The sequence below is a fragment of the Megalops cyprinoides genome, chromosome 5 (assembly GCF_013368585.1).
Source record: "Megalops cyprinoides isolate fMegCyp1 chromosome 5, fMegCyp1.pri, whole genome shotgun sequence".
NCBI classification, from domain to species: domain Eukaryota; kingdom Metazoa; phylum Chordata; class Actinopteri; order Elopiformes; family Megalopidae; genus Megalops; species Megalops cyprinoides.
Genome location: NC_050587.1, coordinates 2,997,450 through 3,014,085, shown reverse-complemented (window position 1 = coordinate 3,014,085; position 16,636 = coordinate 2,997,450). Strand labels below are relative to the sequence as shown.

Below are 16,636 nucleotides of genomic sequence, written 5' to 3'. Positions count from 1 at the left end.
AAGTTGGGGCCCATTTCCCATGATTCATCTAGACTTTCCCTGTAGTTCACATTTGCAGGGTTCCAGTGTGCTTCAATGTTCCTGTAAATTGGGCCGTTTTGCTTTCAGAGGCTTAGCTTTATTATGCAACATTACAAGTCTTTCCCTTTCTTCCTGCCAAACTATTGTTCTTAATCACCCAGAATTCCCCTGCTCCCCCTCTTCCCCTAGCGAGTGTGTGTGGGCAGCTGGCCTGTAGTGTTATCTGTAGTGGAATTCAATTAAGCAATTACCGAGGTGATGTGGACCAGAGTCCCACAGCGTACAGGAGTGGAGCGGGCCAGGTATTGAGCCGGTCTGGGCAAGGGGGGTTCAATAAGCAATTACGGTGCCCACGGAAAAGCTTCGGAAGACTTGTCGATCGATTGAAATGCGGTCCTTGCTGCCTGGTGCAAAAGAGGAGCCACCTCGCGGCTCCTGGGTCACAGGCTCAGCCTGGGTGCTCGCGTCACTCCCCTTCCTGTCCCTTTACAAGTCACATTTAAGTCACAGAGCATGACAGTCATAGTGCTGACGCTGCACTCAGAGAAAGGGAGGCCACCGCTTTCCTGTCCTGTGAATGAGTGGTGAGATCTCTCAGCCTATAAATGTATCTGTGAGAACTGTCACCTGTGATTAAAGAATTTCTCCTTACTGTGACGGTTGGTGGGGGATGTGGGGGTGGAGAGGGTCACATTGAAACAAGTGGGACATGAAAGGACTGAACAATAAGGGGTGTGCTAGACTCAGTGTATTTAGTATATTTTGCTTCTATGAAGATTTAGGAGTCATGGCCTGTGACTAGCATCAAAGGGTTGTTCTTTCACACATTACCTTAAAGCTGTCTCTCCCTCTTTCTTTCCCTCTTGTTCTCTGTCAGATTCAAATTCTAATGTTGGCATGACTGTTTCAATGATAGCAATATTTAGGTGTATAACATGTATGAATAGATCAGTAACAAATGAGAAAAAAAGAAAAACAAGATAACATGAAAAAATACAACAGTAATACTATGTATACTGGCCTTGGCAGAATGGAATTTGGTCAGACAGCCGATAATGACAAACTGTACGGCAAGTGTTATCATCTGTCCTTCTCCTAGAATGACAGTCAACTTTTCTGCGTCATCCAATTCTGTAAAATTATGATTTGAATGATTTGAGTAAATCTTCCTAAGTACTGTATTTTTGAAATTTTCTCTCTTTCACTTGCTCACATTTTCCTTTCATTTTCACATTCTCACTCTGTCCTTCCTTTCTGTCTGACACATTCTCACACTTGTTTTCTCTATCTCTATCTTGCTCAGATGCACCCCTTGCTGCTGCAGGAGCGACGCGCTGAGTCATGCAAAGTGAGGCTGCTGCGCCGCACCATCAGCGTGCCGGCCGAGAGCCAGTTCCCAGAGTACCACACTGAGCTGTCCACAGAGAGCGGTGAGTGCAGGTACCCCTGGGGTGCCTACGGACTCCCACGTCTCCCACCTCCTCCCACCTGCTTCCATGGATGCATACAGAGTGTCAGTGGAGGCAGGGCTCTGTGTCTGTATCGACGCCCCCTGAGAAAATGTCCAGGGAGCAGTCCCTGTACAGTGCATTGTGGGCTTGAATGCCCACAATGGCTTGTGATGCATCCTCTGTTGTTTGTGTTTGATGCACACCACTTTTGGATCGTTCTCCTGTTCTTGGGCGTATGGATGATGTTTATCTGAGGCTGAGTGAGGCAGCTCCTCAGCAAACTTGGCCAGCAGAGGGGGAGCTTGGCTTTCCTATAGGAGAGGTGTCTGCTTGCCAGCTTCCAGATCAGTGCCGCGTGGCTGTGGGATAGAAGGCCAATGCAGTGTCTCTGGCCTCCTCTCTGGATTTAGTGTGTGTGTGTGTGTGTGTGTGTGTATGTGTATGTGTGTGTGCATGCTGTGTCTGTGCCTGTGCACGTGTGCTTTTGTGTGTCTGTTCACACTTATCTGCACTTTATATGTGTTTTTAACTCCAGCTATAATTCATGTGTGGGATGGAGGATGTTTTCGTTTTCAGTATGATATGAAGCAGCCATTGGAGTTCAATTCCCTCTGAGGCAGAGGGTGAGGCGAGATCTTTTCCACAGGCTTTATACAAGGCTGATTAAGCACTTTCCCAGGAATATATTTCTCTTTTAAAATCATCACCTTAAACCTGTGTGTTGGTGGGAATCACTTTAATGCATCTGCAGTGTGTACATGCCTTGGTGTATTGTGCCTACACATTCCCTCTGTCGTAACGAACATACCTGCTCTAAGCTGAAACTCTCATAGGTTTTAGAGTGCAAATACTGTGGCAGAGCTCAAGCAAGGAGCTCCTCACCAAACCCATATCAAGCTTGTCTATGCTTTAGGTTTTTATACATTTCATCTGTGAGTTCACTTCAGATTTAGTTTAGTTCAGCTTTCAAGTTAAAGCAGTAGGCACAAGTTTTCTGTTAAAGTGCAAAGTGTATTTAACTTTCATTACAGTGCTTTGCCTTATTCTATGGGGCATCAAGAAATTGAAGTTCTGAAATGCGTGTTTGGAGTGCAGCCAGCGGAACGGAAGTTCCAGAAGCTGTGACTGGAATGTCTTGTCTTCTGTTGAGAAAACTAAGTTGTTACATGTATTCGCTTTTCTTGTGTACATCACTGATCATTACGTAAGAGACGTAGACTAATGGCGTGTCATTACCGCTGGGAATGGAATGAGCACTGATGCTATGGAGGAAGAGGAGCTAATGATGGAGAAGAACATGTTTGAAACCAGCTCCTCTAAAGTTTAATGAGCTGCATATTTCATAAGAGGAACCACAAGACCCATCAGAGTTAAAGTAAAAAAAAAATTAAACTTTAACAAGAATCTTTAAAGCTTATCCTGTTCATGACTCCTGCATGAAAAGCAAAACAGATCTCTTTACTACTGAGTGGATTGCCTAGCTGCAGTCTCTGTGCACACACAACATTGAGTAGCAGGGACCTTCATTTAGAGAATGGAGGTAACAAAGGGAGTGCTTGTGAGTGACCAGTGGTCATTTTTCTGTAACACTGTCCCAGAAGGGCAGAGACATGTTAGGATTGTTCATTTCACTACGTTGTCTTTGGTCACACTATATAAAACAGAACATTTACTGATCAGACCACTTAGTTTTGATCTCTAAGTGTAGGCAAGCACTGTGTAACTACTGTACAGCTGGGTAGCATTTCATAACCTGTGTAATTACATGCAAGCTTATGGATAGTTTTGGGATGAGGCTGTAAAGTGAGCTTCAAGCTTAGCATGAAGCTGCTGGTTAGAGGCAGGGTTCTGTCTGGGGTTAGAGTTAGAGTATCCAGAAGATGACCCCCTTAATAGAAAGCATTGTCCTGTGTTTACATGTGTGCTTTGGATCCTCCAAAACCACCATATCCACCCCCCAGGATCCCCTGGTCCCCCGGTTGGCTGCCCATGCTGTGGCCAGCTCCTCATCGGCCTGCACCATGTCATTACAGGCACATTAAGGGTTATATTGCTGCATTATTCTCAGGAGGCCGACAGCAGCAGCCTCTCTCCTCTGGATGTCCAGCAATACTGCCTTTTCTATGTTAAACCATGTAACAGATGGTAGACCGAAACATAAACCCAGAAGTGAAAAAGGTGAGACATTTACAGCCCAGAGAGGTCAGTGTTTACTCTTTATGAGTTTTTATGAGTTTGTTGTTGTGATGCACAGGCAGGAACAAATACCTCAGATTATGCAGCAGTAAAACGGAACCTAATGCGTGAAACGCAATACTCATAATAAAAAGGCGCAGTTATAAGACTTACAAGACCCTGAATCCTCATACAGCATGTCTCAGCCAAGTCTCTGCCTTCCACCTCCGATTCTCTCTCCACAATCAGGGCGCATTTGTCAGAGCCATGAAATGCATTGTTGGTGTTATAAAGTAATCAAAAGCAGGCTACACAAGCAGGTTTCTGTGTCTCAAACAGGGCAAAATTGCCTGCAATCAGGAGTCTTTATTTACCTGACGGCTGCGGCCATGCCAGAGAGGCCTGCGCTGTATTTACCCTCCATTACACGTCTATTTCTGATTAAGCTAAGAGGTGTAGCTTGCCCTGCGGCAGTGGGTGGCATAATTATCAGTTGCCAGAGTTGTGCAACTGCTTGTGTAGTCAACATGAGTTAGTCGGAGCTGACCTAATTGGGCCTGTTCCCTTAGCGTAATTGCAGGTATTGTTCTAAACTATGAGGCAATATTACGAAACGCCCAGAGTATGGATGTGTGTAGCTGGAGGATGGCTTGTGCCGCGCGGGGACAGAGGAGGAATGTAAGCCCCCTGGTGATGCCCCAAAGGCCTGACTGTTAGTGTAGAAGCCATTCTGTGCATAGCAGACCTATATGAGGAGAGCCGCCTCTGCATCTTTCTTCAGTCTGATTTTGGGTCTTTAGGTACGATGTTGGCTCCATAATTTTACTTGATTGTAGTGATTACATTTTGGGGAATGCTTATGTTCACTTAACTTTCACCTCTGGGATAGTTAGAAAAATGGTCTACCCTTGTGTGTTGCAGTTATGCCATGCAAACATGGAGTTTTGTACAAGCCATAATCTTCCATCAAATCACAAGGAAGCCCACTCACCCTGCAGTTTGAGTGGTCCTCCAGCATGCGCTGCAGCACTGAAACACACTGAAAGGATGTGTTCCAATGACCAGTGTAACGGCTGCGTAATTGGTTAACCCGGTCGCGAGTTGCTTGTGAGGTGAACATTGATTGAAATCCTGTAGCATTTCACTCATTCAGAGCTGGGGTGGACCGCAGCGGTAAAGAGCAATTCACAAAACCTGCGCATAGCTGGACAGATTCTATAACATTAATTATGATTCTTGTCCAAACTCAGGAAGTAAGAACCTCGCTGCAGGACGTCACACACGAGGGTCAAGGACCTGCAGGACACAAGCCTGAGTGAGGCCACTTTCGCTTAAATTGGGGTGAATGCCTTTCAGTTCGGGTTCATACATGTCGCTTAGCTTGCGGTATATTTGGGTGTGGGGGAAGGGTGCAGACGAGACCACCCCATGGCTGGCCGATTGCAAGGCCTCATCCATCAGGCCTAAATGAGAAAGTGTTAGGGGAAGAGCTTGTTATTAGCAGAGGCTGAGCTGAGAGGCTTTTGTGGTAAATCAGGGCTCCTGTAGATAATAGGCTTAGACCTATCGTAGAATGAGGAGCGTGGCTCTCTGTGTCTAGGGCTGTGTTCTGTGTGTGCTGTAACAGCCTGTAAGACTGTGATGTCCTTTGATGAATGTGTGTGTGTGCTTCTGTATGTGCGTGCGTGTATGTTATGTCCCAGGCTGTTACATGTGTGGGCTGTGCCCTATGTTTACTGTGAAGTAATAGCTGAACCATATATATTACAGATAGGAACCTGGATTAACTACTGAATTCCTAAACATGGTTGCAGCCTCGTTTTTGTGTTCTGCCAGAGAGGGTGTAATTGTAATGTACAGCACGTCAGGCAGCTTCACAGCACATGAATGGGGATAACCTCCAGCCCCATAAGCCGTTCCACCTTCACCACAGTCTCTGCTACTGTAGACCTCGTGTGGAGCTAAAATTGATTATTGAGTGCCAAGAGCTTCTCAATGTGAAAAGTCATACCCTTGCCCCCTGCCCCCTGCCCCCTGCCCCTGCCCCTACTCCCCATAACCCTGTTCGTGTATATGTGGGGGGTGAGGGGGGGGGGGGGGGGGGCTGAATGCTGGAATCTTCAGCCCCCTATCATCATGTCTGTTGCCTCTCCCCAAGCACACCATGCCACTGCCACCGAAATCTCCAGTATTCCCTCATTCCTCTGATGGGCTTCACCATGCTCGGCTGCAGTGCTACAGTAAACACCAGCACGACCCGCTTTCCTCCAGCCATTACACTCTATTGGATGAACAGGCGTGCGTGCCTGGGGCTGTGCACAGTGCTGCTACAGCAGACGCAGGCGCCCGAGGCTCTGAGTAGGAGCTGGAATAGGAGCTCTCCAGAGTCCCTTCTTGTGCTGGCCTAACCAGGCAAGTTCACGATAAGCCCCAATGACAGTACATGCTGTTGCTCATCACAAATATCAAACATGCAAGATAACGAGAAGCGACAGTAGAAAAACATGCACGCACACACAAACAAATACACACTTATACACGCACACATACTTACTCACGCATGCATACACACACTCTCGCATGCACATGGAACACAGGCATACACACACGCACACAGACACACACACAAAACAGTTGCTTTTTCTTTGGTATCAGTGAAGTCCTGTAAAGCTGGAAGGGTGTGATGTGAATGCTGCCTGTTTGTGGCATCTTGTTAGTCTTCAGTCCACAGATGTACTGCTGCAGACCCATTTATACAGAGCAGAAATGCTGTGACATGAAACAATGTTAGCACTTGAGGGTGTCGTGTGACTGCTTGCCCTTTATGTGGTCTTCCAGTCAAGCAGTGGAAAGCAGTACACTGCAATCACGTTTTTTCCATTTACAGTTAGAATATTCATGTTAGAATACTCATGCTAAAAGTACATGTCACATTTCTTTTATGAAGGCCTTGGTTAAGTAACACCCTGAATGAATAGACAATTCAGCTTGAACAGCTCCATAACGCTTGAATTGAGGCATTCAGTTAACAGTGGGTGAATCACGTGTTGTGCCATACCAAGGGAATTATGTTCCGGTGGTCTCTCATGTGTGTGAGTTGCACATTGCTGTGTTTCATGACCAGAATAGCTGTGATCTTGCTTTGGGTCAGTGCTCACAATCATGACACCAAACATGAGTAGTGTGTTCAACTGCACAAGCGTTTGTGAATGTTTGCTAAGAAATTCAAACTTTCTTTTTCTGTCAGGGTCAGATAAGAATGGCCATAGCAAATGGCAAATAGCTACAGGATGTGTGCAGATGGGGGAGGGACACAATAGGAGTGACTACTTTAAACATTTTATACATCCAACCCTGACATACTCAATGTATCTCCACTCACAGCCGTAGTTTTTGTGGCTGTTATTAAGTTGAAAGCAGTAAGAAAATGACATGCTTTATTGTATTATGTTAAATAGATATGGTAGCTATGGTAAGAAATAATGTTGGTGGCTATGTCTGGGTTGCTTGTTCAAGCTGTGTGGGTAGTTAGCTGTTTACATGGCATTGCTCATATCTTCATCTTCTGCCAGTTAGCTAGGTAGCGCAGTGTGTGGTCCCTATTACAGCCATCTGACAGTAACCATTTTCCACCTACAGTAACTTCATCTCTTACTTGTTATGAACTTGATGACATGGTAAGTTGAAGCCATTCAGCTATGTTTATTGTTTGAAGACAGCAAAGATTTGTCAAGAACATTTGTGTAAATGAATGCACCTTAGGCAGAATTTATGTTCAGTGTTCTGGTTCTGTAATGATCACCCCAGTGTTAAGAGCTTTGCCTCAGCAATGATCCCTAGTGTTCAAAGCTTTGCCTTAGTAATGACGCCCCCCCTCCCCGAGTGTTCAGAGCTGTGTTGCAGTAATGACCCCCAGTGTTCAGAGCTGTGTCGCAGTAATGACCCCCAGTGTTCAGAACTTTGCCTCAGTAATGACCCCCAGTGTTCAGAGCTTTGCCTCAGTAATGACCCCCAGTGTTCAGAGCTGTGCCTCAGTAATAACCCCCATTGTTCAGAGCAGACCCTCTTTGCAAAGGTTAAATATGAACAAAATGGAAGATGCTACAATGCTTTCCTGATAGAAAGGAGAAAAACATGAATCAAATACTATTATGCAAATAGAGCTAAATGTAGTGAATGCTGCAGGGGAAATGGAATGGTGCAAATGGTGACGGGAATGACATATAATGTTTTTGACCAAACAATGCAGAAAGATCCCTAGATAATTTGATGCTGTATTGGCAATGAAAATACATTTAAATAAATATCCAGCTTCTTCTGTGGTGATGGAAATGGGAAAAAAAGACTGCGTGCACTATACTTTAAGTAATAATATGAAAATTATTAGGAGAGCAGCATAAATTTGTTGAATAATCTGAGCCAAGCCTGCTAACAAATATAACATATTTTCTGCTAAGTGGGAAACATGAAGTAGGCCCCAGCATATCTAAACAGGGCAGAAGTTTCATAGATGAATCTAGCCAGCTTCTATCCAGGTCATTTCACTGTGTGAACTACTTGTGTAAAAAAGAGAAACAAAGATACTGCCTTCTCTAGCGATTGAAATGTTTATTTCTCTCAGGCACACTTAGGTTGAGTAACAGATTTTATTGTTAATCATGCAGCTGATAGGCGAGCATCAGTCAAACTGGAATGGATCACTTGAATCACATGTTGTTATTACAATGTTCAGATCTCTTTGAATTCTGTCTAAACATAGTATGTTTAATGACTACAGGCAAGAAAGAAAATGTTATATTTTTACATCCAAAGGATATTTCGGCTTTACTTGTGATTAAAACTTTGTTTATCATGCTTTGTGTCATTGCCTTGAGGCGTTGCTGTTGTTCCTTTTGTTACAAATGAATATACAATGCCAATAAACATGCTGGAGAAAATATATCTTACTGAAAACCCGTCTTTGCTCAATTACAGTGTCGGCCCACAAAAAATACAATCAATAAATACATCACTGTGCTAATGAAACTCACTGTGAAACTCTTTTGAGAGAGGAACAATAACTGCAGGCATCATTTAAAGGTGGCCATCATTTAGAGTGATGTTTTCCAGAACTCAGAACTCTGTGGTAATTTCTCCCGGAAGCCCCTGTTTTACAGCCCTCACCTGTGCTGCGAGGTCCTGAGTCTGGACTGCATCCTCTATGGTGGGCCCTTCACTGCTCTGGGCCAGATGCTCATGGCCATATATCTTTCAGCGCTCTCTCTGACTAGTGGAAAATGACAGTAAAAAAACACTATACCACAAATCCACTTTACAGAGGGTTATTTAAAGACACTCTCCAAACCCATAACAATCCCTGGCCTTGTTTATGTGCCCTAACCTTCCAGACAATGCATTCAAGGCTCCTGTGTCTGGGCTCCAGCACATACAAGAGGCAGAGGGGAGAGGAAAAAAAACAGCTGTGCCGGGAGGCCCACAAGCCTGTCGTTCCCCACAGACGGGCAACCTGTCTCCCAGGATAGCACTGTCTCACCCTCTCCAGCAGTCCCCTTGAAGCCCAGGTAAAACGGTCGTGTTTTTCCGCTTCATACTTGACCAGGAATGAGGTGTGTTGACCTTTTTTCCTCCTCCACCCACTGTCCATTATGGATTCCCTCAAGGATTCAAAAATACATGGAAACATTTCTGTGAAAGCAACTGTAAAAAACAAATAATAATAATAATAATAATAAAAAGAAAGAAACATATAAAGAACCCAAACCCTGCTTGTTTCCTATTATCCTATTATCCTATTATAACTATTATCAGGTCTTGTTTTAAGCATATGACTTCCTACATATTTGAATGTGCGATGTAATGCCTCACTCTTTCTGCCTATATTGAGTTGTGCTGTATGTAGGGCATACCATGTCACCTCAAGGACATCCAGCAAGGTGTGCATTCTGTTTATAGATATCTATGTGGAATCTCGATTGAAAAGTAAGGAAACATGAGGAGTGAAGGACTGCCCCCCTGTTATTTTGTGTATATGTGGTAGGTAGTGTGGGGCAGTGGTAATAACCAAGGCTTGTAACCGAAAGGTTGTTGGTTTGATTCTCTGCTGGGGCACTCAACCCAAAATTGCCTCAGTAAATATCCAACTGTACAAATGGGTAATGTGTAAAATTTAAAATTGTAACTTAAGCAGAGCAGTGTAAGTTGCTCTGGTTAAGAGCATCTGCTAAATGGCGATAATGCAATGTAATACCTCTGAAGGGTGCTTTGTCCACTATTTTTACTGTCATGCTCAAGCTCTAGTCAACTGCAGTTAAATTGACAGCAATGAAACTACCCATAATTAGTCTTAGCATGTTTAAATCTTCTTTTTTTTTTAGAAAATTGGAGGTTCAGTGTTAGGTAGTAACTCTTCTGTAGCTACAGCCATACTTCAGTGAATGTTTACCAGACCAATTTTACAGGGCATATCACATGGAGGAAACATTGTTGTTTACAGTGCAGCCATGGAATAACCATGTTAGAAAGTGACCCAAAAGGGAAGAGTCCTAGAAGGAGCATAAATGTGACAAAAATCCAGTCGTGTTGAGGTGCAATGCAGCTAAATCTAGGCAAGTGTAAAAGCTCTGTAAAGTTGCATTCATTTCACATATGAGGGCAAAAACACGATGAGGCATGCTTAGATGTTGCCATTTTTATCTTGGTTTTCTTGCTGCACAGTTGCCAAGGTTGCGCAATGTCAGATTAGGAAACATTCATTTCAATTTTGTTTATTGTGCGCCTAGAACAATCACTGAACAGCTGGTTGAGTGATTCATGTGCCTGCAATGCTCAGCTTTTTCATGATTCGTGATTGGACAGGTAAAAGCAAGGTTTATGTAACCCTGAAACATCTTTCATTGGCTCTGAGAGCGGCATTTGCACAGAGAATGTTCTCTCTTCCTAGGCTAATGAAGCAGCGTATAATGTGTTCAATTAGCCTGAGCAGCCCAGCGTCTCTGAAGGCCAGCCATTGATGTGTTATTTTGGGTGACAGTTGTGGAGGAGAAAGAGGCTCCATACTGCATACATTAAAGCAGCTCCATTGTTTTTCTGCTTGATGGGGCACAGGGCCTGATGTACCTAAAGTAATTTGTCTGATCACCATGTTAAATGCTGTATATTGTGTATACTGTGCCTGTTGGCAGTTCACATGTTAAAAAAACAACAGCTATCAAATTCATTACAAGCCCTTCTGGATAGGGGCATCCGTTAAAACCAGATTTAGTGCTCTTCAATCTAGACACAGTACATTTTGATCTCATCTTTAACATGTTACAAATTTAAGGTTGTGTTACATTTTTGGCATTTAAAACAATGATTCTCATTAATTCCTGACACTGTGAAACTTACAGTGTTGTGTGTTGAAGTATTGTCACGTAAAAAGGTAAATTTGTTCAACCTCTACAACCTCTACTCTACTTTAGAAAAAGGACATATCAGTTAGATTGAATAGTAGATTTGCTTTCACCAACAGCCACAATTGGAACAACATGAGTATTTCTTTTTTCTGCCTGCTTTCATTGAAACCGAGGCAGTGTGAGACCATATTCCAGTGCAAGATGCAGATATAGGGGCTCTCTGTTATTTTCATCAAATCAGGGAAGGGTAGATAAAATGCTGTTCATTCCACATTGCAGTTTATGCTGCTTCATGGTGGTTTGGATTAGCTTTTGGATTGCTTTGGAGTGATGCAGTAGTAGGAGGCTGAATACCCAATGCTTTTATTGCTTTTATTAGCATTGCATTGTGTAGGCAGCCTCCCTGCATATTTCAATAAAAAATCCCCCAAATTCTAGAGCAATGTGATGAGGGATGAAATTACACAGATGTCAGGCAGGTCAGTAAGAACCATGTGCGTAATTGTATTTACTTAAGTTATGTAAGTTTAAGCCTATATATTCTGTTTAGTACAAGGCACTACGTATGGCCAGATTGGTTCTTTGTCCTGCTCTCTGGCTGGTGCGTTTAACATTTGTTTTGTTTTGTCTGCCTGTCTCTTTAAGATCAATCGTTTGATGCAGCATATGGTAAAGTTGGAGTCTGTGTATGTATGGTCAGAAATTAAAACAGGAGTGTGTCTTTAGCACAGTCCTCTGTCACTCTAATTGACCTGAGTGTAGTAGCACACAACCGCAGCCCACACTTTGTGCTGTGGCTCTGAGGGAAATAGCAATCCCAGTCTTTGAGTCTCCATACGCACTCTTCTGCATATGTTCCTAGGACAGACTCCAACTTCAACACAGAAAGTATTCCATTCTTCTCCCTGTGAACTCGCCAAGCAGACAGTCAGTGGTCAAGTTGCACGTACCCTGGCACCTCTCCCTCTCCATAGGTCTCTGGCGGAGAGCAGCTGAACTCAGTTGGCCATGTTTTCATCATGTTTTCATCAGTGGCTTGTGTTTTGTCTCAGCCTGAGGCCAATATTACATCTTTATTACATTATGCCTTTATCTTATGCCTTTACTGTCTAGGGTGCCATTTTTTCTGATAGCCATCATTTAAACTTTTTGAGGCTTGAGTTAATGGTATGGTTGAGTACTGCTCAGATGGCTCATCTTTACCACCCTCGGTGCAGATTTGGCATGGTCTGACTTCCTGAAAGGGGAAGGGTACTGTAGGTCGCACTCTACGTGCCTGGATTATTACCTTGGGCTGGAAGCGGATTACCTGTCCAGGCTCACTATGCCACCCTCACTCTTAATGCACTATCATCCTAATGCAGGAGTGAATGACTCTGATGGCTAAACCGCACTCAGAGCAGTGTTAAGGCAGCCTTGCTTTGAATTTAACAAGATACCATTCCTGCACCTGTGAATGTGCAAAGGGGGTGGTTGTGATTTTGTCAGTGATACATTTCAAAGAGGGCTTTATTCTTCCACAGAAGAGAGCACAATTCTTTTGTTCTGTGTAATTTTTCCTGAAACTAAGTTAGTTTGCATGCAACCCATAAAAGTGTTTTATTGGGTTTTCCACTCATTGCTGTGCTGCTCTTCAGTGCTTATATATTTGTCTCAGACTCACCAGATTTGCCCTTTATAAAGTTGGGTTCATTTTAATTTCCTTCTCCCCTTGTAAGCAAAGGATTAGCTCCTGATCCGTGGTTCGGAAAGGGCAGCACGGGGCAGCCACATCACCGGCTCTCGCAACCGGAAAGTGGAGGAGGTTTTGGGATAGGCCTTTGTCATGCCTGGGAAACTGCACCCCCACAGTAAGCTGTATGTCATCATTGTGCGACAATTACCAAGGAAAAACTGCCTTATGTGAATGTGCCAAGCTCTTTATGCAATCAATGCTAGGGAGCCCACTGGTCTCATTGCTCATCACTAGTTTGTCAGATGAAAAGGCACATAAAGGCATATCCATTGCTTTGTGTGGTTAACAGAAAAATGTCACTTGCCAGCCAAGATATAGTTCCTGTGCTCTCATCTACAGCTTCACGTGGCTTCAACATGAGCAAACAAGTGGGAACATTTCACAACATTCTGACTAAAGGCTTATTTATCATTGATGGCATAAATCAAAGTACACCATCTTATTAACATACAATAAAGTTCTTTCTTTCCTCTTTGATCTAATTTCGTGTAGCAGTTACAGAATTTTAGATGTTACTGTGAAGTTGACAGCTGCTTAATACTATCAGGGTTTTTAATTATTTATTAATGCACTGGAACTTCATTTGAACCACAGGTTTGAGTTTCTTCACGTATGGATGTTATTGTCATTTTTTTTTCTTCCTGACTATTTGGAAGAGAATTAGTTGGGACAGCAGTAATCTGATGAATGATCATTGGAAGAGGCAGTACTCTGATGGATGAGTATTGACAAAACCTTTCCTCGAGTTAGACTGTTTATGATCCAATTTGAAGACTTTTTTCCCCCCTCCTATTCTTTAAAGGCTTTGACCCTGTTGTCCTTCTAACGTGAGATATTTTCATAGTTAACGTGGTTGCAGAAATCCATCAGTGAACTCAAGCTGAATAAACCCTAAGAATAGGTGCTGTGCCAAAGACTAAAGATAAAAGGTATCAGTGAGGGGAGGCTTTACTGGGCTCTCTGTGGAACTTTAGTTCACCTTAACTCACCATGGCAGTGATGGAGCTCAGATCCTGAGGGAGAGCCGCGTTACCCTTCGGGATTGTGCCCTTTGCCTTGCATCTGTTGTCCTGTTTGCCACATCTTTTTGTGCTGTATCTTTCACCGTGTACCTCTTTGAATGTGTCTCTGTCTCTGTCCCTCCATGTTTGCCTCTGTGTATCTCTCTCTCTGTGCCTCTGTGTGTATCTCTCTCTCTGTGCCTTTGTGTGCATCTCTCTCTCTGTGCCTCTGTGTGTATCTCTCTCTCTGTGCCTTTGTGTGTATCTCTCTCTCTGTGCCTCTGTGTGTATCTCTCTCTCTGTGCCTCTGTGTGTATCTCTCTCTCTGTGCCTCTGTGTGCATCTCTCTCTCTGTGCCTCTGTGTGTATCTCTCTCTGTCTCTCTGTGTTTATCAATTTTTTTAAATCAAATTCAAAGCAACTTTATTGGCAGTACTGACAAGTGCTATGTTCCCAAAGCAACAGCATGAACCAAAAAGCAAATAATCAAATAATTTCCATATGAATTCAAAGAAAACACGTATATGTATGTTAAATTGCTAAACAACAGATGGTATTACCTTGTGTATTACCACCAACAGTAAACTCTAAATTGATTAATTATTAATTAATGAATTATTATGATTAATATATACATCACAGTTCACTATTGATTCTGTAGCACAAGGCACTTACTGTCCTTCAGGCTGAGGCATGTGGCCCCAAACTGGGCTTTTAGTGGGGCTATGAGCCCCTCTCTCAGTATGACTGACATTGTGTCTGTCTCAGTCAGAAGGCGGATCTCTGTCTCAACCTCTCTTGTATTGCAGCGAGCCTGTCTTCCCTGGATTGCCACATTTACCTGTGTCATCCCTTTTCAATGACCTGGTTGTGATTGAAAAGGGATGAAAGGGATATTTGGTCAGGGTCAGCCTCTGTGCATTTTTGACTCCAGTCAGATATTCTGCCGGGGTGTAATCTCTCTTCAGCATCCAATAGCATTCAGTTTTGTTTTGTGTTTTAGTGTGTGTTTCCCAATGTTCCAGATAAGCGTGTTTGAGGCGTTTTATAATTTGGTTTACTTTAAATGAAATTGTAATTGCGGTGCTGTCCTGAAGCTGACTGATGGTGGTGTTGATCTGCTTAGTGAGCTGTAGGACCAGCAGGCTGAGGGGACTCTCTACTGGATTTAGCTCTTGGTATGTCAGGGCCTTATAATGGAGTGAGTTTGCATCACTGTGTTTCAGGTGGGGCCAGAATTTCATTGCCCTTTTCTGTATATTGATGACGAATGGATATGTACCTAATTTGGCCCTGTATGCATTGTTTGTGGTTTTTATTTGTAAATTTCAAAATGTTTTTGCAGAATTGAACATACAGGGTTTTGATGGGGTGGTTATCCCACTACCATAAAGAACAATTGACTGAAGGAGACTTTGGAAAACTTTTAGCCAGATTTTAATTGGGCATAAAATGCTGTGTGTGTTTTGTCCTTTAATGCACTCACTGTCAGGTCAAATTTTCCTGAGGCTCTGACAATCAGCCCCAGGTATGTGGAATTGGAAGTGTTGTCTAGGGTATAGTAAAATGGAATTTAATTACCTGTGATCTGGCTTTTTTCTGGAGTCTCATGGCTCTGGTCTTAATCATATTTACTGTCAGGGCCCAGGTCTGGCAGTACTGCTCCAACAGAGCCAGGCTTTGCTGAGGCCAGTTTTCTGTGGGCAACAACAGAACCAGGTCATCTGCACAAAGCGGGAATTTGACTTCATTGTTATGTAGAGCTGCAAACTGCACCAATATCATAGTTTATTCATTGATGTAGATTTTGAATAGTGTTGGACTCAAGGAGCAACCATGTCTCACTCCACACCCTTCTGTGAATAAATTTGCATTGGCATTTATTTTGAGTACATGACCTGTATGATGTCATATACTTTTTTTACATAGTTTAACCCTATACCACTTTGAAGAATATCTTATTATCTTAGAATATCTTATATCTCTCTATTGCTCTTTTTGTCCATGTCCCCCCTCTGCCTGCTTGCTCAGGTCCCTGGCCTCATAGTTGACTATGTTGCACGGTCCTTCTTCCTCTCATGGCAGTAAATGAATTGTTGCACAGTTCTGGAAGATCTGGCTGCTGTCAATGCTTTCAAAAGCGGCAAAAGAGTAATTTATGAATAAACTTGGATGCCTCCCAAAAAATTTTTTCACTACCTCTGCGTTTTCTGCCATACAAAGGGAGAGCAATGTACAGTGTGCACTCATGGGTGTTGAAAATCATCCTCCAAAAGATATAAGCACTCAAATCCAGTCAGCAAGAGGAGTCCAGACAATTCAACAGATTAAGCCCTGTGTGTAAAATTGAATTGTGTGAAAATGGCCTCCCAAATGATCACTTGGACTGTTTGTTAGAGAGCACGGGTGAATTATAATGCTGTTACAGTAAGGCAAATCCGGGGTGGAGTGGGGGCTGGGGGTGGCTAAGGACGAGTGTCACAAAACTAAGTTCAAGACATTGTACTGCTTCCCCTCTCTGTGCGTGCTGGCTGAGAGGATCATGGGTACTGAGGCTTTAGCGTGAGAGCAGAGTCACATCAGATTGACAATGTTGAGAAATTGAAGTATGGTACTCATATTGGTATTCAGCTCAGGTATGGGTCATTATTTAATTTGTAGCTCCTACAGCTTTGGTTTAATACTGCACACTCTGTCGAGCTCATCTGCCTATCAGTGTCTCATATTAATTTTCCCAGGCTTTTGATGAAACCATTTGACTCCCGAGGTCAGGAGGAGATTGTTCTGAAGGTTTTTGCCCCTCCCCTATAGCTCCTGATTGGCCTGATGAATACAGACGGAGGGCCCTGACTCTGAAAA

General features: G+C 43.3%; 1 protein-coding gene across 1 annotated transcript in view; it reads left to right on the top strand.

The window, feature by feature from the left end:
• The first annotated feature begins 1,365 nt into the window (after window positions 1-1,365).
• The window catches only part of dab2ipb (DAB2 interacting protein b), a 219,230-nt gene continuing 203,959 nt past the window's right edge, over window positions 1,366-16,636 (top strand). The window contains exon 1 of the mRNA XM_036528500.1: window positions 1,366-1,451. The gene's annotated coding sequence lies outside the window, so the exon portion shown is untranslated. The remainder of the gene's footprint in view (window positions 1,452-16,636) is intronic.